At 37.5% G+C, this 24,206-nt stretch overlaps 1 long non-coding RNA gene across 4 annotated transcripts in view; it reads right to left on the bottom strand.

Moving 5' to 3' along the window:
• LOC147578509 (uncharacterized) overlaps positions 1-24,206 on the bottom strand; it is a 54,558-nt gene that overhangs the window by 22,809 nt on the left and 7,543 nt on the right. For 2 of the 4 annotated variants that reach the window (XR_015255279.1, XR_015255277.1), the window contains exons 2-5: positions 17,575-17,758; positions 14,840-14,889; positions 12,688-12,826; positions 10,819-10,895 (exon numbers count right to left, since the gene is read on the bottom strand). This is a non-coding gene — a long non-coding RNA (uncharacterized LOC147578509). Of the gene's footprint in view, positions 1-10,378; positions 10,896-12,687; positions 12,827-14,839; positions 14,890-17,574; positions 17,759-24,206 lie in introns of those variants that run through there. The other 2 variants (XR_015255276.1, XR_015255278.1) reach the window with 1 other exon arrangement.

The raw sequence follows: 24,206 nt of genomic DNA, 5'->3' as shown, positions 1-24,206 counted from the left end.
ATGTTGGAGACTTACAATTATTATCTGCTGTGAAATTTTTTAATATAAACAGTTTGCCCATATTCAAATCAACTAAAAGACACAGAGCTTCCAAATGGGGTGCTCAAAATAAGGCACAAATAGAAGTCTCTCCTCAATGGGTTCCCTCCAACACTTGCTTTGAATATGTTTCTGGGTATTCACAAAGCAGGACAGGTGCCCTCAAGATCACACAGAGACCATCATGGTCTTTTGTTTTTCCCACTTTTTCTTCCCAGCTATACCCAGTCTTGTGCTGTCCCCAGAAACACAGCATCCTCAGGATGCATTAACATACACAGAGCCATAGACTGAAACATTTGAGAAGGATCTAAATCTCTGTTATAGTGTGAGAAAATTTCAGAATACAAATTATTTAGTTCTGAGGTAATTTGCAAATATACAATCACACATTCCTCAGTTAACTTGGCCCAGGTTTAAAGCCTTAATTAAACAGTCTGTTCTTGGATGGTTTCACTTGTATTGCCCCCGAAGGCAGCTGTTCCCACCTTTGGCCTTGACTCAGGGTCACTGTCCTTTTTTGCTAGGCAAACCATCACCTCAGGCCTCCCCCAAGTTTTACTCTACAGATTTTCTGAGCCTCCGGAGAGCCAGGCTCCTTTCCAGCCTGGGGCCTAATTCAAGTTCTCTGCACTCACATGGAAAATGTTCTGGCAGCTCCAGATGCGAGCTGAGAATTTTCTGACCAACATTCCTCTGGAGTCTGGGCAATGGCAGTTTACCTGATCTAAACATCCTCCCTTAATGAATATGCTCCGCATATCTTATAATTATTTTACATTTTTCCTCTCCTTCCTATGCTTCAAATTTTCAAAAACCATCTATCATCCTCTTTTTTCTACTCCTTATCACATACACCTAAGGGCTTCCCATCACCACTCTCCACTCTAACTTCCAATCACAGCTTCCATGAAAGTGCCCAAGCTCTAAATGTATCCTGGGACTTGTAAACTCTGCCTCACAGTTGAACCCTTATCACACTTTGGCCCAGCAAAAAATGGAGAATCACATTTCCCAACTTAAATGAAGATCTGTGACCAGGCATGGGTAGCAAACACCCCTGGGGACCACCCAGGCCCTTGGATCCTCCCTTCAGAGGACTGACCTTGAACTGCTAGAGCCCCTTCTGCTCCTGCTCTTTGCACAGAGAACCGTAAGTGCTTGAGAGGCACTATATTCCTGGGAAAAACCCATAGCCAAGTATTGACTTGTGTGGGAGTTTGATAGCCCAGACTTTGCCTCAAGGTGGGACATGTCTGAGATGTAATTTATGTTCCTGAGTACCCAGTGGAATCAGTCTGAGGCTCAGAAATCACTGAAATTTCTCTCTTGCTCATTTTCTTCCCCCTTTTCAATATTGCTTCCTCCGCTCCCTTACCTGCTTCTCCTGAGAGCAATTCCTTAATAAATCCTGAATGTTTATACAGGAATCTTTATCTCAGGGTCACTTCTGGAGAATTCAACCTAAGAACCCATGCCATAGAAACATTTAATTAGGCAATGCCTAAACATTAATTAGGCAATACCCTGAATTAGGCAAAACTGAATATTCCAGATTTACCAAAATTTGTACCTCAGTACTAGCTGAAAACTTTAGAAATAAAATTATTCCCTACTAATTTTTTACAGTGTATATTTTCTTTGGTGATGTGCCTAATTTTCATATTAAGAATAAAAAATTAGGAGTGTGTATATGTTTAGTATAAAATGCCAAGAACAAAGGAAGGACTTATCTTAAAAAGCAGCCTGAATACAATCTTTTGACTTGTATCTTTGCTCCCAAACGCTATGGATTATTTTTTGTAACCACGTTTCAGAAATACGATCACTTCCAAAAGCCATTGCAAACAATTGGCTTTTGGTTTTCCAAGTTTATGATGTAACATTTAAATATAAATATGTATATAAAATTTTGTATTTTGAATTTTTCATGGAATATTATATCCTCAAAGTTTTTTCACGTTACAAACATATTTTCAGATACATCAAAATCATATTAATGATACATTTTTATGGTGAATAAATTCACTTTAATTTTACTTTTTCCAATTTTTGTCAATTATGAATATAAATACATCATAAACATTTTAAAACTATATAAAAACTCTGGAAGGAAACAAACCAAAATATTATATTTATATTGAAGTATCCTTCTTTTTTTCTTCTTGTCTATATTTTTGAGATTATTGTCAAAAGAATATTCTATTTTTATAATGACACATTTTAAAACAATATAGCCAATATAATCAAAGAAAATAGCATAATTTCTTAAAATATGTAAGCTTACATAATTTTTATTGATTTCCCAGTACACCCACTCTAGCCCATAAAGAAAATTTTACAGTATGGTTGTTTATATTGAAAATCACAAGCTATGCTTCCTCCACCTAGTAGATGGTCTGATCCTGGAACACAACTCATATTTGCTAAATAAATGATGTTTTATGGTTAAAAATAGCTTTTATTTCACTTAGTGTTCATTAGCGGATTAAGCAAGGTATTTCACAACGAGTAACACTAGCTGAGGCAGGCTTTTTGGTACTTATATTACATATAGAAATTCAAAATTTATATTCACACACAAACACCCTTAATAAAAAAAGGAACATCTACTCACATGAACATATTGAACATTAAACAAAAATACAAGAATTTCATATTTGTCTCCTGTAAATGCAAACATTAATGTGGTAATTATTTGTGTTTGAGATTTACATTTATTGTTATAATCTCACTATCATTTCAAATATTTAGTCACTACTTTATTGTCACAGTTCTAAGGAAAGCCTTTAGTTTAGAAAGTGCTTCATTGACTGTTGAGCATATTTGACTTCAATTTCAGGATCCTCATACTTCAAATGCAAACTTGCCTTAATACACTGGAAAGAATGTAGACACTTACGGAGCTAATTTAAGAAATTGAGTACTTTTACTGGAAAAAAGTTGTGTTCTCATATCAACACCAGATATTTCCAAATGACATATCTGATAAAGGATTAATATCCAAAATATATAAAGAACTTATAAAACTCAACACCCAAAAAATAAATCATCCAATTAAAAAATGGGCAGAAGAGGGGCGCCTGGGTGGCTCAGTCAGTTAAGTGTACGACTTTGGCTCAGGTCATGATCTCATGGCTGGTGAGTTCGAGCCCCGCATCGGGTTCTGTGCTGACACTTCAGAGCCTGGAGCTTGCTTCAGATTTTGTGTCTCCCTCCCTCTCTGCTCCTCCCCCACTCATGCTCTGTCTCTGTCTCTGTCTCTGTCTCTGTCTCTCTCTCTCTCAAAAATAAACATTAAAAAAATTTTTAAAAATGGGCAGAACATGAACGGCCATTTCTCCAAAGAAGACATCCAGATGGCCAACAAACACATGAAAAGATGCTCATCATCACTAATCATCAGGGAGATGCAAATCAAAACTACAATGCGCTATCACCTCATACCTGTCAGTCAGAATGGCTAAAATCAACAACATAAGAAACAACAGGTGTTAGTGAGAATGTGGAGAAAGGGGAACTCTCTTGCACTATTAGTGGGAATGTAAACTGGTGTAGCCACTGTGGACAACAGTGTGGAGTTTCCTCAAAAAGTTAAAAAAAGAACTACCTTACGATCCACAATTACACTTACTGGATATTTACCCAAAGAATACAAGAATACCAATTCAAAGGGATACATGCACCCTGATGTTTATAGGAGATTTATTTGCAATATCTAAGATATGGAAGCAGCCCAAATGTCCATCGACTCATGAATGGGTACAGAAGATGCAGTATATATATAATGGAATACTATTTAGCCATACAAAAGAATGAAATCTTGTCATTTGCAATGACATGGATACAGCTTACAGGGTATAATTTTAAGCAAAATAAGTCAGTTAAAGTAAGACAAATACCATACAATTTCACTCATATGTGGAATTAAAAAAGGAAACATACAAGCAAAGGCAAAAAAAAAAAAAAAAAGAGTGAGAGAGACAGAAAAACCAAGAAACAGACTCTTAATTATGGAGAACAATCTGATGATTACCAGAGGGGAGGTGTGTGTGGGATGGGTTAAATAGGTGATGGGGATTAAGGCGTGCACTTGTCATGAGAAGTACCAGGTGACATATGGAAGTGTTGAATTACTATATTGTGTACCTGAAACTAATATAACATTTTATGTTAACTAACTTGAATAAAAAAAAACACTTAAAACAATAGGCATCAGATAAATCTTCGTAGAACAAACAACAATAAAAAAAGGATGATTTAATATGAGACAGGCTACCATAGCAAGAAAGTTGGGATAGTCTGTCTCAGGGCATCTGAATAATAGAATAACTGTCAGTATGTAGTGGGCAAATCTGGCTTCAGGATGAACTGTGTCATTTCTTGAAGACCCTTCCAATAACATGAGCTTGTGATTATTCATGGAGGAAACTCTTTTGTATCATTTACAAAATTTGACCTCGACAACTTTAGCTTTATGGAAAGAGTGAGACAATCTTATTTTCCAGGCAATGATTTAAGAGGGAAAACTATTTACAAGGTACTAGATTGTGATGTCTTTCAATGCAAGGTGCAATAAAACAAGTGAGTTTTTTCTTCACTCAAGAGGTAGTTTTCATTGATTCAGATTTAAAAATATATAGTTAAATACACATGTACATTAATGAGGTATTTAAAGGGAGAGTTAACATTTTAATAGTACACTTGATTAATGATGTCTTGCATGAAGTCAAAGCAAGAAAAGTCAGTGTGAATGACCTCTGAATTGAAAAAACTGCAGACTGAAATGTCTTCAGTAATTATTTTGGCTGCATAAAGTCTGAAGCAACAGAAGAGGTTTCAAAGTTATTTTATAGAACCCATAGGACTTAATATATCATAAGCAGTGAAGTCTTGGAAAGAATTATGGCCACTTATTTATATTAAAATATGACAACTAGTAATAACATTATTCTAGTTGCAGTCATCATGCACAACCCATCTTTGCCAACTTCATGAAGCAATGAAAATCAAAAACAAAAACTTTTTATTGAGTTATTCTAGTAATTCTGAACAGCTGCAACTAGTCTATAAGAGTAAAATTTTTGCCAAAGATATTTTGTCAGCCCTTTATTTATCATCCAGTTCAATACTCTTTATATTTAAATACCAAGTAGGGGCGCCTGGATGGTTCAGTCCATTAAGCATCCAACTTCGGTTCAGGTCATGATATCGTGGTTCTTGGGTTTGAGCCCTGTGTTGGGCTCTGTGCTGACAGCTCAGAGCCTGGAGCCTGCTTGGGATTCTGTGTCTCCCTCTCTCTGGCCCTCTGCCACTCATGTTCTGTCTCTTTCTGTCTCTCAAAAGTGAGTAAATGTTAAAATTTTTTTTTTTTTAATTTAAATACCATGTAATCTTCTTTCTTATTTCTCAGAAATATGAATGCAACTAGACAGGCCAAAGATGGTGTCAAGCTTTTCATACCGTCTCTTATTCATTAATCACACAATATGAAACACCTAAGATACTTTGCTAGTCAAGAGCAGCACTGAGGTTGAAATCCTGGCATGGTTCGTTGCCACAAAGGATGAAATGTAGCGCACCCAGGAGACCAAGTTTTTCTCCCAGCATGTGAAGGCCCATTGTAGCATTCTTTTAGCTTTGGCTGTTTGTTCAAATATAAGCAAGTACGTTGAGAATCTTAGCTCACCTATTCCTTAGCCAGTTTCCTTTGTCCTACATCCCTCTACTACTTAGAGATTCACCCTAGCTGCCTCTTCCAACTCTAGTCTGAGGAATACTCTTTGTTGCCCTGGCTGCCCACCAAATTTACCCAGGAAAGGCCAAAACAAATAGCACCATTGAGAGACCTTACAAAATGGTTGTCACTTTGCCAGAAGCTCCAGGCAACTCACAAGCCCTCAGGGGGTCTCTAGGGATTAGTTGAGCCTCACATTCAAGTCTCCAGACTCTCTGGAACTCTGCTGCCCAAGGATCAATGCTCTTCTCATAGGCGGAAGGTAAGGATAATTTCAGGATGATTTTTCTGACTCATTTACAGAGCTTGCCCATGGCCTCTGAGTATGACAGAGATAAAGACAATGTCCTTTCAAGTGCAGATGGGTAGGTAAATGACTGCCCAGTAACACCAGGAAACCAACAGCACTTCAAACGTACTGAGTAATATATAAGCCCGCCCAATAAAACACATGGTACAGTATTTTTGGGTAACGTTGGGCTTAACTAACAATGGACAACCACTAGAAGGCCTTGAGAAGAAGAGTTGTGTTTTTAAGAGGTTATTCTGGCTGCCCTGCAGAATACAGACTGAAGAGGATAAGAATGGGAGGGATGAGATGAGTCTGGAGTCCACTGTAGAGGTATCAGTAAAAGAAGATGGTGCTTGCTGTAAGGTGCTGGCGTGTGCACAATGTCTACAAGAAAAGTGTTCCACTTCACAAGAGTTTATCTGAGGACCTTTTTTGTGGCAATAATCACATAGCATAACCGATTACAAAGGCCACTTCTAATACCCTAACATACAACTGTGTCATCTGTATATAAGAATGTGCCTATTAGCTAATCTCTCTGTCCTTCAATTTCCTCTTCCATAAAATGGGTTAATCACTCTACTTACCCCATGAGGTTGTTTTTGAGAATTGAAAACATTAATACATGTCAGAGTTTTGCACACAGAAAATATAAATAGATACAGCTATTTTTAACTTTATCTCCTCTATATTACAGATTGACAAAAGGGAGGATGTAAATAAAAGTTTTTCAGAATCTGCATAATATCACTGGATTTTACATTAGAATGTAAAAGAAAGGATAAAAAGACAACCTTGTTTACCCCATCAATAAATATTATGAACCAGTCTTTCTATTTATTGACTCTGACCTCGTAGATTGTTGCTATTGAACAAAAATTCAGTTTAGCTCATGGCTGATTCCTGTCCTCAGATTCAAAACAGAGAAGTCTTTGAAAGACATAAGCAATATTTTGTTATCCTAACAATTTTCCTTACAGGAAGAAAGTGAGGGTATTTTTTCTTTTCTTGTGTCTTAAGGAATCTTTTGACAGTGCCCATGGCTCCCCCATGGCTCCAGCTCTTGGTAGCACACCCCAGGCCTTGCCCCCAGAAATCACTGGCCCCCTCATCATGGGGACTCATCCTGAGTCCAGCTTCTGGTTTTAGGCAACCACATATTCATATGTTGTCCTTTCCAACTGAGAGTGATTAGAACTTCTCTGGGTTGCCTTAACAAACCCTTGTTTAGCCTCTGTTTTCCATCACCTGGGTGATCAATTCCCTGTATTTGAAGGATTTAGAGTGGCTTCTGTTTTTCTGGCTAGTTGCTGAATGATAGAATAGTCATGGAACTGATTCAGTAGAACACACTGGCAAAGATCAGAGGCCACTATTCACAGAATTACATAGAGAGGAGGGAATTTGGGGGAGATACTTTACCTACCATGAACTTTCAAAATCAGTTTAAATAATGTTTAAAGTTTTGTTATAAAGATATGGCTGCTGGAGCACCAGGCTGGCTCAGTCAGTAGAGCTTAAGACTCTTGATCTCAGGGTTGTATGTTTGAGCCCACGTTGGGTGTAGAGATTACTTAAAAAATAAAATCTTAAAAAAAAAATAAAGACATGGCTGTTTATTTTAGAAAAAATATCAAAAGTGTCAAAAATAAAAACATTTCTATTAATAACTATTAATATATGCCTCCTATATTTACTGTGTATTTTATAGTAGTATTTGGGATATCTGATGGGGGAAACAGTATTTGCTTTTAACCCACTAAATTTCATCTCATTAGATCTGAGCTATTTAAGATAGAACCAGCTTAACCAGCTTAACATTAATTTTATGACAGCACAGCTTGAAAGAGGTGAGAAGGAGAGGAATGGGGATCTATTAATCAAGATTCATTTGACCCCCCTCTTCCACTAAATGAAAGACTAGCAGGAGGCAGTAGCAGTTATTCTGGGAGGAACAAGCAGGCTTTATAATCCAGATGCTTTCTGCTAGCATCAAACAAGAAAACACAGAGGAAGAGAGAAGATAGTTCCTTTCAAGGGCAAAATGGATATATTCCTTTGAAATATACTGAGGCTACCAACATCATATTCCATCTGAATTCCTAACTAGTTTCCCTTCAAAGACACATCTGTTGAGCTTTTTCTTTTTATCCATGAACACTGTTTGTACATTGCATATAAGACTACCAAGATGTTGCTCACATGACTTCAATTTAACCTTACAAATCAATGATATTCTTCATGATAACCAGATTATTCCAAAGACCTCAAAAAATGTGAATTAAATGTTCAAGAATCACTCAAGTTCAAAGAACTTATGTCCAAAAATATAAAATATTCTAGAATTTGAAAGAATGTAAAGTGTTTATCACATCAATCATTCATTCAGCCAAGAAAGTCTATACGCCAACCAACAATCATTGGGAATTCATCTATAAAAATCATCATTAAAATGCACTCCTTAATTTCTCTTTCATTACTTGTTTTCTTGTTAGTGGCTACTCTATTACTTTGGATTCCAGAAAGAATCAAATTGCAAATGGGGGTCTTGCCCTCAAAGGGAAAACTTCCTTAAGTTTCACAAAGGCTACAGACAGCCTGCCTTCTGTGCTGGAGGTCAGAGAAGAGCGGAGCAAACTCACTTCACTCTTGCTGCTCAGGCAGAGTTGAGTCGGCAGCTCTCTCCTAATGACTGAATTCCAAGGCCAAATAGTTCTGCAACTACTTGTTGCATTAGCTTCCGTCTCATGGAGCACAATTTGGAGTGTTCCATTTTTTAAAAGATTTAAAATAATAATGTTTTACAACTTTCTACTAGAGTAGTTTAAAATCAGAATATGTTATCAAAGGCTATCTCAGTTTGAAGTTGATAATAAAGCATCAAAAAGCATTACAGTGTAATTAACATTTTCCACTGGAAAGCTCTATCTCTTGCTTCTTCGTCCTCTTTCTCCTCTTCTCCTTTCTCCCTTTCATTTCACTTCTCTTCCTTTCTTCTCTCCTCTTCTTTCTAATTTCTTTATTTAGCATAAACTTGGTCCCTAACACTCCCTCAAGTTCCAACCCCAGTCCTACTTATTTCCTTCTCCACAAAACATCTTAAAATTTTATGTATACTCACTTCCTTGCTCTTCAAACCACTTGAAATTGAGACTTCACCACCACATTTAAAATTTCAAATTGTTGGAGTGCCTGGATGGCTCAGTTGTTTTAAGCATCTGACTCATGGTTTCAGCTCAGGTCATGATCTCACAGTTCATGAATTCTAGCCCCATGTCGGGCTGCGTGCTGACAGTGTGGAGCCTGCTTGAGATTCTCTCCCTCTCTCTCCGCCCCTGCCCCATTTGTACTCTCTCTCTCTCTCAAAACAAACTAAAAAAAATTTTTTTAAGTTAAATTGTTAATTGTGAAAGTTAGTGACACTATCCCAGTTACCAGCAATTGACAAAATTAATAATGACAATGTTAAAGTATTATTTAAAAAATTCATTCACATTCATTCAAATTGGAAACTAATTATGATGTACCACATCCCAAATGTAATCTATACACTATACTTGGACTATAATCAGGTTTTGTATTCACATAACAAAATTTCTGTAAATATCAGAATAACTCACTTGGAGTGATAGACTAGTCAGGGCCGTAGGTTTACTAGGGGGGAAGCCTGGGTGTCCCTTAATTGTCATTCTCAATCACAGGAAATAAAGAAATGAAGCCTAAGGGAAGGAGGCCTTATGATGGTGTGAGGAAATAAATATTTAGGGCTGGTAGTCTATGTGGAAATTCTGGTGGTGGGGGTGAACTGCCTGGTCATGTGGCAGCTGAGAAGATAAAGCTGTAAGTCGGTGGCCCTGGACCTAGAATAGTTGTAAAGATTCTATGTGTTTTCCTTCCATTGCATCATCCCTACTCTTTCACTGCTTTTTTTAAAAAGGCATATCCTGGTCTCAGTTGTGCAAGGAGTACTTAGAAAAAGATCTGTGTCTAGGTCTGAACTGAAAAGGTAGTGAATGCAGCATTGCCTCCCCCAAGTCTGGAATGGGCAGAGTGGCAGTATCAGCAGCATCAGAGGCGGCAGCTCAGGGGGATAATGAGGAGGCCTCGCAGAAGAACCAGGCAGAAGTGGCCTTGTTTCTATGTACCTCTGAGGCAATAATCAGAAACTCAGGAAAAGCTGAGGGATTTCGTTCCTGACAGAAGCAATGGGAGGTCAAATCATTGTGCCTTGGATTGCATTTATGTCCATATCAAATTTAAAGAAGATTAAAACTAATTCATAGGAACTCCGGTAACAGAAAACTATACGGTGAATTTTATGGATTTTAATCCAACCCAGTAAATATCCATTCAGTGTTTTTTTATGTATAGGGAAAGAAGTTATAGACTGTGTTCTTGAGGAATTTACAATACAAAATTCCAAAGAAGAAAAGAATTAATAAAGGCCTTAAAAGTAGTTCAGAATTTAACGGCCATACACAAGGAAGAAAATCTTATTTCTGAGATGGGGATTCAGGTAAGGTTTAATTGGCATCACGAAGGGGGCAGTGATGATGGAATCCAAAGAAGTCTCATGCACACCTCATGCACCAGTTGGAAACTGGGCTTAGGTATAAGCAACAGAAAGCCCAACGTGAGTTAACCAAATTAAACTTTAGTCTTTTTACCCAACAAGCATTTCTGGACAGGTGACAGTGCAGCAGCTCTCAGTACTGTCAACACCCCAGGCTCTGTCGCCTTTTTCCTCTACCTTCCTTAGTGTTCCAACTCCCATCCTGACAGTTCCAGGATGATTCCTGCTTCACTAGACATCTCGGCTCTTGCTTCCTAAAGGAGAAGGAGGAAGAAAGAGATATGGAAGAGATAAGAAAATGTTGCCAAAACCACCACTTAGGTCTCCTTGGCTAGAAGTATGTCAAAAGGGCTCACCCCTTGTTTTCAGCGAGATTAAGATATGTAGTTTTTGTGTTCTTTTTGTTTTAGCTGGTCACACTGTTATCCCCCTTCCAAAAAATAAAAATTAGGGTTCTGCTAAGGAAAAAAAGCTGGAAAGAGTATTAGATTAGTAACTATTAAGATGTGCCAACATCCCACTTATTAATTCTGCAGCCTAGGATAAAAATCAACTAACATTTCTGTATGGCAGTTTCTTTACCTGTGAAATGGTTATAATAATATCTTCCTAGTAAATGTTTGGGTGAGGATCAGGGACCATGTATTCAAGATGTTCAATATAGTCCTGACAAGTTAGAAGAGCATAATAGAGTGTAGCTGCTGTTACTGTTTAATTGGTTTTTTGTTTGGTTTATTAGAAATTGAAGGAGGAGTCCAATTTCAATACATAAATACTGGAAGAATAAAATTTTAGATGAAGGAAACAAGATCACAAAAACATGGACTTAGAAAAAAATATGTAAGGGGTGCATGGGTGGCGCAGTTGATTAGGCATCTGACTTTGGCTCAGATCATGATCTCATAGTTCGTGAGTTCAAGCCCTGCATCAGGCTCTGTGCTGACAGCTCAGAGCCTGGAGCCTGCTTCGGATTCCGTGTCTCCCTCTCTCTGCCCCTCCCCTGCTTGTGTTTTTTTTTTTTCTTATTCTCTCTCTAAAATAAATAAAATAAACATTTAAAAAATATGTAAGAAAATTTAGAGCGTGTTCAGGAAATTTTACATAGTTTAGGAAGACTATCACTCATGTGAAAGGGAAAAAGTGAATGGTAATACTAGGAGGTCAGTATTCTGGGTCATATGATGAGTGTTGGCAGTGGGGGGCGGGGCTGGAACAGGGGTATAAGAGGCAGGCCAAAGGGTTTGATGCCTCGGCAGATAATGTGGAAGCACTGAAGTTTTCAACACAAGATTAAGTCCAAGCTATGCTTCATGCTGACCACTGTGACAGCAGTGCATACGATATACTTGGCAGCTGGAGAAAAACCAAAGCAAGAAGAGTAGGGGAATTAATTTATACCCAAACAAAACATAATAAAAGGCTGAAGTGGGATAGCAGCAACAGAATAGAAAAGAGGAACTGATTCAGGAGTCATTTTTAAAACATTACTTACAGAATTTGGCATCCAACAGAATAGAAAAGGTCAGGGAAAAGACGGTGCCAAGGTAGTGAGCTAAACTTCAAGCTTCGTGGTGTCATTAGCCAGGGTGGAGGGTAGAGAGCAGGCCAGGGAGAGAGAGGACCACATTAAAAAGGTGGAAGGAAAGAATGGAGAGGGAGGCTGAGGGGAGAGATGGAAAAATACTGAGAGTAGAAACATTTAGTCATGTAAAATAAGATGTATAAAAACGGTTATATTCCAAGGGGTTGTTTAATCCATAAAAGGAATTTTCTCAGGCGAAGTAATGAATCTGTGAGAGCAAGATGCCTAATCCGAGTCATGCGCTAATCTGACTGTGTGGGGAGGCACCACCCATGTGCGCTTTAGAACATGTACTTGCTGTTCAATGGCATTAGCATAGAAATAGTCCAAAAGTATGCAAACGTGTTTCTGAAGAAAATTCCCACTACTTAGTCTTTCACTCTTGTTAGGATGCAAAATTATTCCTCTGGAAATATTTGGGCACGGTTTGTCCTTCCTAGAGGCAGAGGAATGAGTTAATTTACCTCCTTAGGATCCCTCGCAACGACGTTCAGATCTTGTGATCATGGGCTCTGGGCTCAGTTTCAGCAGTTAATGGTCACAATGGAAACCCAAAGCCAAAGCAGACTGGGGAATCACTGCTGGAATCAAGGCGCTTTGTCACTTTGAGAAGAAGAGAGTAAGGAACATAAGTGGTCTATTGACAGAATTGTTTACTTATCATTTTTGGCACCTGTCATTTAAAACCGGGCAGGAAACACCTTTGAAAAATGATAATCCCAAACAGTTTAGACTTAATACAGTACTTTCATCTCTGTTTCTGGGATTTGGGGTCATTTAGATTTTAACACTCTAGCCATAAACCATCTAAATACATTCTTAAGGTTGCAGTAAGGGATAATTAGATTCTAGGATCATAGTTTTGAAGAATTTATACAGACACAAATCTTTTCAGTAATTATCCAGTATTATTTCAAGTCAAATGCTAGTTTGTTTCAAACTTCAGAAACCCCTTTGAAAAATGTTATGTGTTTTCTTCCAGTATTTTGGTTTACTTTAGAGATACTCATTTCCCCATAAATGAAGTCACTGGAATTTATTACCGAATTTAATTTGGTACCTGCTCTGCCCTAGACACTTCATCAGCACTGATGTAAAAAGGTACAATCTGATTATGCTAAATTATCTCACCTGTGATTAGGAATAACTCGTTTCAGGAGTCAAAGTGATTGTAAATAAATTCGTATTAGAGGGCTGAATAATTGCAAATCATGTTTTTCTCATCTTTTAAAAATTTTATTACACGTGAGGTTACAGGTCCCATGAGTTTATGGCACTTAACCTAAAGGCAGTAAAAGTGCTAAGCTGGGTATATAATGATATTCGTAAGTCACCTTATACTAGAAAAAGACTGTTGGTAGCTGCCTACAATGAAACTAAACTGTCCTCTTTCCTCCTTCATAGTTGTGCAAGTACACTGTTAGTGGGAATCTCACTTGAGGTTCCTAACTGCTAAAGTAATAATATCTTGTATGTATACAAGACCTTCCTTGTAGAGTTTTTTTGCCAAAAAAAAAAAAAAAACAATTGGAGATTTTTGTTACTATCTCCTTCTACATTCCCATAACCACATATTTTATAGGCTTAAAAATTAAAGATTAAGTCAAGGTCATCCAGTGAGAGATTAATTTTTTAATGCAAAGGCTAGTGTTCCATTCATTATCTTATCTCTATTACCTTAAAAATCACATTTAGCATGTATCATAAGTTAAAACTTTGTAAATCACCGGTTAGCATCTGACTCAAGGTATCATGCCTCACAAGCAGCTTTCTTAATAAACCCATTTGCTCAGCATATAACGCCAAGTTAAAAGAATTTAAAGAACTCGGATTAGGTTGCTTTTTAGTAGTTCTCATTGTGACTTACTAAATTAAATGACAAATTGAAATGCAGCTGAAATAACTCCGGAACTGGTTCTGTTATGGTTAATGAAAAGGTTTCAATCTCTAATGCTCATCTCTGGAACGTTTATTTTCGTGAAAGTGAGTTCTGTTCAACAAGTACTAATGAGACATTTGTAGGGTTAAAACTTTGCATTTGAATTTTTTTTTAAGAAAATCACAGCAACCAGTTCAGAGAAGTATGGGGTATGGATGGGATGCCAATTAGTGCTATTCAAATTGGCATTCATTCCAATTAGCGCTATTGATCTTCAAGTACATGCCAGAGCGTGTTCAGGCTCTTTCATAAACATTATGGCATTTAATTCTCCTTCAAACATGATGGGGTAGGCATGGCAAACTCTGTTTCATAAATGACAACATTTCAGGATTCTAGATTTAGTTTGATGTTTTTGTCCACAAGCTTCACGGTAGCAAAACAAGTTGTCTGAACCTTGCATGGGGACCCAAGGATAGACTAGCATATAGTATTTATTCTAATGATAATATTTATCATGAATTGGTTAATTCATTTATAAATTGGGCTGATATTATTAGCAAACAAATAAAGTTATACTTGAATAAAATGAAACTTCAGCAGGGCTGTGGCAATGGAACATATTGTGGACTTTTATATATTTTTATATGGCTTAAATGTTATTAGAGTAAATGGTAATTGTAACTAAAAACAAGCAAAATACAAGAAAATGGAAGGAAAACTTTGGTTAGATTTACCTGAAGTCTGGGACTGTCCACTTATTTTAATTTGATACTGGGTCTTCATACTATGTGTGGTGGAAATCAAGAACAACAAGAACAACAACAATAATAATTGAAAACATGTATGTTGTATATATTCAAACATGTTACTGCATGGCATGTATGTCCTATATATATCAACTCATTTAATCCTCACAACCCTTTGAACTAGAGATAATTGTTATCGCCATTTTAGAAATGAGGAAATCACAACACAGAGAGGTTAAAGAATCTTCCAAATTTACACATATAGGAAGTACACACATCCCAAGCAGTATGCCTCATAAACAGGCCATTTAACACCTACTCCCTATTGTCATACATGTTGGAACTCCCCTATGGTCTAGTTCAATGACTATTAGGTAATGCATTGTTTTGATAGTTGCACTTTGGCACTGAAATCACAGCTTCCTAATCCTGACCTCATTTAGAGAGAGCCAAATTACGTTTAATTCCCAATTCAGTACATATTTGTTGGGACCCTGTCAGGTGCCAGATAATCTTCTGGATGCTTGGATGTATCGGCTACCTTTGGGCAACTGAAGTGGTAGAAGAAGAAAAAGAAATGATTTGCCTGAATTCTTCATAAAGTAGAGTCCGTGATCAAGACTTCTTGTAAATGTAAGTGGATAATTTAGGAGTATTATCTGAGTGGACAAAATTAGGGACAAGAGGAATAAAAGAAGTATGGGTGAGGAATCAATTAATGGATGCAGTAAGTTGGCCACCACTCTCTTATTCTATACCTAAGAGAAACTTTGTAAAAGGCATACAGGAACATTTGCCTTAGGGAACTAAATGCCCAACTCCCTGGCCAAGGATAGCCCTGCAGGATCAAGTTCCCCCACATTCAGGTTACACTAATTTTGAATCCAGCAAGTTGCCAAAGGAAGTCTGCACTGTCAGAGAAGCCCTAAGACGGTAATTTAGGATGGAAGTCTGAGGTAAGGCACTTCATGCCTGAGTCAGACTGCAACTACATGAAACTGATCAAAGTCTGCAGGCATAAATGACAACATTTCAGGATTCTGAGATTTAGTTTGATGTTTTGTCAAACTAAACATGAGTTTAGTTTGGGGTTCGATCTCATGAACTGGGCTCTGTGCTATCAGTGCAGAGCCTACTTGGGATTCTTTCTCTCTCCCTCTCTCTCTACCCCTCCCCTGTGCTCTCTCTCTCAAAAATAAATAAATAAAAACTTAAAAACAAAAGCCCACAGGGAACCAGCGGCCACTGCCAAAGCCAGAATCATAGGTGAGGCCAGCAGGATTGAGAGCTGTGTATCAGCTAAGCAATGTAACAATGAACAAACATAAGAAAATAACAGTATTTGAGAAAGTGACAAATGCTATTGATAAACAAAAACCAAAATAAGGCAGTTAAAGAGATTTGGAATGAGAATGGTGAAAGATTAGGCTGAAACCTAAATACAGTGGTCAGCATTGCCTATAATTGAACAATGACTTGAAGAAGGTGAAGGAACATGTCACGCAGATAACTGAAACTTGAAAATATTCTGAATACTGTCAATTATTAAGAACTGTTGAGGAAGGGAGTTAAGATGACAGAGAATCCTGCAGACCCTGAGCTTGTCTTGTCCCTGAAGCATAGCTAGATCAGCATGAAACCATTTTGAACACCTAGGAAATTGATATGAGGATTAACACAACAATCCACATAACTTGGCCACAGAACTCAGCAGGTACACGGTGTGGAGAGGTGAACTAAAGGACAGAAAAGCCGCAGAGGCTAGGGAGCTGTTTTTGCAGAGAGAGGACAGAGAAAAAGAATGCGGGAGAGTGCAGTGCATCAGAATTGTGCAAGAAAAGCACTCCCCCAAAAGTAGCTGGAGAGAAAGAGAATGAGTGTAAGCACTCACAGGAGACTGAACAAGAAATCTGTTCCACAAAACCATTTATAGGAAAAAGGAGAGTTTCAATGCCACCAGCATCCTATAAACTGTGGAGCACAGAGTCTGAAGTTTTGGAGCTCAGTGCCTGGTGGTGCTCTGGTGAGGAAATAGGGTGAATCCCCAAGAGCAGGCAGCAGGGTCTGAGGGGACTGTGTACCACATGGGGAGAAGTGGTTCCCTGTTTGGAGTGAAATTTGGTAGAGGCAATATGGCCTCTCCACAGGCAAAGGTCCCAGCAGACCCTGGAGAACAGCCACGTTTGCTGGTATTGGGACAAAGATGCCAGAGTGCAGTGAAACCTGGCATAGGCTGTGTGTTGTGACTTGCCATAAGTCTCTGAACCTCTGCCACTACACAATTGCATGAATGTTTTCTGGGGCAAGCAGGCACCCAGGCATTGCTCAACAAGACCCTCCCCCAGAAAGTCAGGGCAAGTCCAAGCCACAGGGAGTCTCTGAAGCATGGGTTTTTAAAACACAACCCGATCTGAGACAAACTCTGGAGGGAGGTGCCATCTGGCAGACAGATAGATTTGATATGGACAGGGTAGAGGCAAGGAGTGGACAGAGGCCTGAGACAAAGGAGGGGTACTTGATCGTGGACTGGTGAGAGCAGGAAGTTCCTGTGCCAGAGACTAGGGAGTTGGATGAAGCCATTTCCACCTCTCCCATGTACCACATTGATCCACTCAAGTAAACTAAGCAGTGCCACCTAGTGGAGAACAGAGCTGTTACACTAAGCCCTGCCCAACTGTGTCCTCCAAGCACATCCCCTAGAAGACCAGCACAAGTCACTCTACCTGCTTAGTGTACAGACTATAAAAGTCTTCACAGTTTCAGTTCTAGGGGAAAATGGATGTAACTTCATTCAGCTTTCATTCTGTTTGCTGGTTCATTTACTTGTTCATTTTCTTTGCTTCTGTTTTTCCTTGAATTATTTTCTTTTTTTCTTTTTTTCTTTCCTTTACTTCTCTCTTCCTCATTCTTGGATACAAAAAGAGAAAATTTTATTTTTATTTTATTTTTAATTTTTTGTTCGATTTCATTTTCTTTATTTCATCTTACTCTATTTTATTATGTTTTTTTTAATTTTTAAAGTTTTTCTTACCTTTTTTTCCTTTTTCTTCCCCTTTTTTCTTTATTCTATCAAGCTTCTTTCAACAAGCAGAGCAAAACACACCTAGGATCTACCTTACTTTATTTGATTTTTTTGTTTTTGTTTTTAATTTTCATTTTTTATGTTATTAATTTTTTTCTTTCTCCAAAGTGACAAAATGAACAAATTTACTCCAAGAGAAAACAGAAATGACATCCAGGGCTTAATCAACACAGATACAAACAAGATGTCTAAAATAGAATTTAGAACCATGATAATAAATAAGAATACTAGCTGGGGTTGAAAAAAAAACATGGAATCCCTTTCTGTGGAGATAAAAGAAATAAAATCTAGTGAGGACAAAATTAAAAATGCTATAACTGAGATGCAATCTTGAATGGCTGCCACGACAGCAAGGATGGTTGAAACAGAGCAGCAAATCAGTGATTTAGAAGATAAAATTATGGAGAATAATAAAGCAGAAAAAAAGAGAGAAACAGAGGAGAGGATCATGATAGAAGACTTAGAGAACTCAGTGACTTATTAAAAAGGAATAACATCCAATTCATAGGAGTCACAGATGATGAAGAGAGAGAAAAAGGGGCAGAAGGTTTATGTAAGAAAATTATAGTGGAAAACTTTCCTAATCTGGGGAAGGACACAGACATCAAAATCCGAGAAGCACAGAGAACTCCCATTAGAGTCAACAAAAAAAAGGCCATCACTAAGGCATATCATAGTCAAATTCACAAAATACACAGATAAGGAAAGAATTATGAAAATAGCAAGGGGGAAAAAAGTCCTTAACCTATAAGGAAAGATGGATCGGGTTCACAGCAGACATATCCACAGAAACTCTACCTGCAGGCCAGAAAGGAGTGGCAGGATATATTCAACGTGCTGAATGAGAAAAATATGCACCAAGAATTCTTTATCCAGCAAGGCTGTCATTCAAAATAGAAGGAAAGATAAAGAGTTTCCCAGACAAACAAAAACTAAAGATGTTCATGACCACTAAACCAGCCCTGCAACAAATTTTAAGGGGGACTCTCTGAGAGGAGAAAAGATAAAAAAGAAAAAAAACAAATAAACAAACAAAAGCAACAAAGACTAGAAAGGACCAGAGAACACCACCAGAAACCCAACTCTACAGGCAACATAATGGCAATAAATTCATATCTTTCAGTACTAACTCTAAACGTCAATGGACTAAATGCTCCAATGAAAATACATAGGGTGTCAGAATGGATAAGAAAACAAGACTCATCTACATGCTACTTGTAACAGACTCATTTTAGACGTAAAGACTCCTGCAGATTGAAAGTAACAGATGAAGAACCATCTATCATGCTAATGGTTGTCAAAAGAAAACTCGAGTAGCCATACTTATAACAGACAAACTAGATTTTAAAATAAAGACTGTGACAAGAAATGGAGAAGGGCATTATATTGTAACTAAGGGCTCTATCTACCAAGAGGATCTAACAATTGTAAACATTTATGCCCCCAATGTGGAATACCCAAATATATCATTCAATTAATCACAAACATAAAGGAGCTCATAGATGATATGATAATAGTAGGGGATTTCAAAACCCCACTTACACTGAGGGACAGATTATCTAAGAAGAAAATCAACAAGGAAGCAATGGCTTTGAATGACACACTGGACTGGATAGACTTAACAGATATATTCAGAACATTTCATCCTAAAGCAGAATACACATTCTTCTCGAGACAAATGGAACATTCTCCAGAATAGATCACATACTAATTCATAAATCAGCCCTCAACAAGTACAAAAAGATTGAGTTCATACCGTGCATATTTTCAGACCACAATGCTATGAAACTTAAAATCAACCACAAGAAAAAAATTTGGAAAGACCATGAATACTTGCAGATTGAAGAACATCCTGCTAAAGAATGAATGGGTTAACCAAGAAATTAAAGAGGAAGTTAAAAAGTACATGGAAGTCAATAAAAGTGAAAACATGACAGCCCAAAACCTTTGGGATGCAGCAAAGGTGGTCAAAAGAGAGAAGTATATAGTCATCCAGACCTTCCTAAAGAAGGAAGAAAGGTCTCAAATACACAGCCTAACCTTACACCTAAAAGAGCTGGAAAAAAGAACAACAAACAAAACCCAAAACCAGCAGAAGGGAAATAATAAAGATTAGAGCAGAAACCAATGCTATCAAAATAAATAACATAACATAATATAACATAACATCATAACATAACATAACATAACATAACATAACATAACATAACATAACATGACATAAACAAAACAAAACAATAGAACAGATCAATGAAACCAGGAGCTGGTTCTTTGAAAGAATTAACAAAATTGATAAACCCCTAGCCAGATGGATCAAAAAGAAAAAGGAAAGGACCTGAATAAATAAAATCACGAATGAAAGAGGAGAAATCATAGCCCACACCTCAGGAATGCAAATAATAATAAGAGAATATTATGAGCAATTATATGCCAACAAATTGGGCAATCTGGAAGATATGGAAAAATTCCTAGAAACATATAAACTACCACAACTGAAACAAGAAGAAATAGAAAATTTGAACAGACCCATAACCAGTAAAAGAATTGAATCAGTAATCCAAAATCGCCCAACAAACAAGAGCTGGATGGCTTTCCAGGGGAATTCTACCCAACACTTAAAAAACAGTTAGCACCTATTCTTTAGAAGCTGTTCCAAAAAATAGAAATGGAAGGAAAACTTCCAAATGCATTCTACAAGGCCAGCATTACCTTATTCCAAAACCAGAAAAAGACCCCACTAAAAAGGAGAACTACAGAGCAATTTCCCTGATGAACATGGATGCAAAAATTCTCAACAAGATACTAGCAAACCGGCTCCAACAATACATTAAAAGGATTATTCACCATGATCAAGTGGGATTTATTACTGGGATGCAGGGCTGGTTCAATATCTGTAAATCAATCAATGTGGTACATTCATAAAAGAAAGGATAAGAACCACATGATCCTCTCAATAGATGCAGAAAAAGCAACTGACAAAATACAGCATCCTTTCTTGATAAAAACCCTCAGTATCATAAAGGCCATATACAAAAGACCCACTGCTAATATCATCGTCAATGGGGAAAAAATCAGAGCTTTCCCCCTAAGGTCAGGAACATGACAAGGATGTCCACTCTCACCACCGTTATTCGACATAGTGTTGGAAGTCTAGCCTCAGCAATCAGACAACACAAAGAAATAAAAGGCATCCAAATTGGCAAAGAGGAAGTCAAGCTTTCACTCTTCACAGACAACATGATCCTCCATGTGGAAAACCCAAAAGACTCCGCCAAAACACTGCTAGAACTGACCCATGAATTCAGCAAAGTTGTAGGATATAAAAATCAGTGTGCAGAAATTGGTTGCCATTTCTATACACCAATAATGAAGCAGCAGAATGACAGATCCAGGAATTGATCCCATTCACAACTGCACAAAAAAGCATAAAATACCTAAGAATAAACTTAACCCAAGAGACGAAAAATCTATATACTAAAAACTACAGAAAGCTTATGAAAGAAGTTGAAGAAGACACAAAAAAATGGAAAACAGTCCATGCTCATAGATTGGAAGAACAAATATTGTTAAAATGTCAATACTACCCAAAGCAATCTATATATTCACTGTAATCCCTATCAAAATAACACCAGAATTCTTCACAGAGGTGAACATACAAACCTAAAATTTGTATGGAACCAGAAAAGACCCCAAATAACCAAAGCAATCCTGGAAAAGAAAACCAAAGCTGGAGGCATCACAATTCCCGACTTCAAGCTGTATTATGAACTTGTAATCATCAAGTCATTATGATACTGGCACAAAAACAGGCACATAGATCATTGGAACAGAATAGAGAACCCAGAAATGGACCCACAAAATGTAAGGCCAACTAATTTTTGGCAAAGGAGGAAAGAATATCCAATGATAAAAGAAAAAGACAGTTTCTTCAACAAATGATGTTGGGAAAACTGGACAGTGACATACGGAAGAATGAAACTAGACCACTATCTTACACCATAATAAATAAAATAAACTAAAAATGGATGAAAGATCTAAATGTAAGACGGGAAGCCATCAAAATCCTAGAGGAGAAAACAGGCAACAACCTCTTTGACCTTGGCCACAGCAACTTCTTACTTGACATGTTTCCAGAGGCAAGGGAAACAAAAGCATAAATGAACTATTGGGACCTCATCAAGAAAAGGAGCTTCTACACAGTGAAGGAAACAATCAGCAAAACCTAAGAGGCAACTAATGGAATGGGAGAAGATATTTGCAAATGACCTATCAGATAAAAGGTTAGTATCCAAAATCTATAAGGAAGTTACCAAATTCAACACCCAAGAAACAAATAATCCAGTGAAAAAAAATGGGCAAAAGACATGCATAGACATTTTTCCAAAGAAGACATCCAGATGGCTAATAGACACATGAAAATATGCTCAACATCACTCATCATCAGGGAGATACCAATCAAAACCCTAATGAGATACCACTTCACACCTGTCAGAATGACTAAAATGAACAACTCAGGCAACAACAGATGTTGGTGAGGCTGTGGAGAAAGAGAAACCCTTTATGTATGAGGGTTCCTCAAAAACTGAATATAGAACTACCCTATGACCCAGAAATTGCACTACTAGGTATGCAAAGAATACAGGAGTGCTGATTCGAAGAGGCACATGCACCCCAATATTTATAGCAGCATTATCAACAATAGCCAAATTATGGAAAGAGCCCAAATGTCCATTGACCAATAAATGGATAGAGAAGATGTGGTGTATAAATACAATGGAATATTACTTGGCAATCAAAAATAATAAACTCTTGCCATTTGCAATAACGTGGATGGAACTAGAGTGTATCATGCTAAGCGAAAAAAGTCAGTCTGAGAAGACAAAGATCATATGATTTACTCATATGTGTAATTTAAGATACAAAACAGATAACCATAAGGGAAGAGAAGCAAAAATAATATAGAAACGAAGAGGGAGACAAACAATAAGAGACTCTTAAATACAGAGAACAAACTGAGGGTTATTGGTGGGGTGTTGGGTGGGGGGAAGGGCTAAAGGGGTGAGGGGTATTAAGGAGGACACTTGTTGGGATGAGCACTGGGTGTTATATGTAAGTAATGAATCACTAAATTCTATTCCTGAAATTACTATTACACTATATGTTAACTAACTTGGATTTAAAAATTTTAAAAATAGCAAAAAATAAACAAACAAACAAATAAATAAAAGAATTGTTGAATAACTTCCTTCTGTAATCTTTTTACTTCCAACATCTCTACTTGGAGAGGGATTTTAAGTGTTCATTAAAATCTATGATTAGTTAGAACTTTTGGTTTGGTTTTCAGGCATTCCATTAGCTTCTTTCAATTTACTGTTTTTGTTTCTTTCCTGTCAAGTAAGGCAAGCTTTTATTACTCTTAGGTAAGAAATTAAGACTGTATGCTAATGATGTAAAGAATGTACATCTCCAACCCAACTTCCCCCTTGGATGCCTGACCTACAGATTTAATTGCTGACAACTTAACTTCTTCACATGGATGTCTAATAGACATTGCAAACATATCATATCCAAAATTAAGCTCCTGCTCCCCCCCCCCCCTTATTTCAAATGTGCTCATTTTACTTTTTAGTTGAGGACATTTCCATTTTTCAAGTTCCAGTGCCAAAATCTTCGTACCATCCTTGATTCATTTCTTTTTTTTTTTTTTTTTTTTTTTACTGCCTTCATCTGGTTTCTTATCAAATTCCGATGTCTCTAATTTCAAAATATAGCCAGAAATTAGCTACTTCTTCACAGCTAGGGTCTTGGTTTATTTTTTTTTAAACAGATTTATTTTATTTTATTTTATTTTTTTTTAAATTTTTTTTTCAACATTTATTTATTTTTGGGACAGAGAGAGACAGAGCATGAACGGGGGAGGGGCAGAGAGAGAGAGGGAGACACAGAATCGGAAACAGGCTCCAGGCTCTGAGCCATCAGCCCAGAGCCCGACGCGGGGCTCGAACTCGCGGACTGCGAGATCGTGACCTGGCTGAAGTCGGACGCTTAACCGACTGCGCCACCCAGGCGCCCCTAGGGGCTTGGTTTAAACCACCATCATCCCTCATCTATATCACTGTAATAACTTCCAATGGTCTCATTTTCTTGCTTACTCTCCTACAGACTGCTAAAACTTGCTTCAGATCATGATCATTCCTCACTTAAAAGCCTGGTGGCTTCCTGACCCACCCTGGGTAAAACTCAAAGTCCACCTCTGATTTACAAGGCCCTATA

Source organism: Puma concolor, chromosome C1, assembly GCF_028749965.1.
Source record: "Puma concolor isolate L17-30 chromosome C1, mPumCon1.1.hap2, whole genome shotgun sequence".
Taxonomy (NCBI): Eukaryota; Metazoa; Chordata; class Mammalia; order Carnivora; family Felidae; genus Puma; species Puma concolor.
This window is presented reverse-complemented; position numbering and strand designations above follow the sequence as displayed.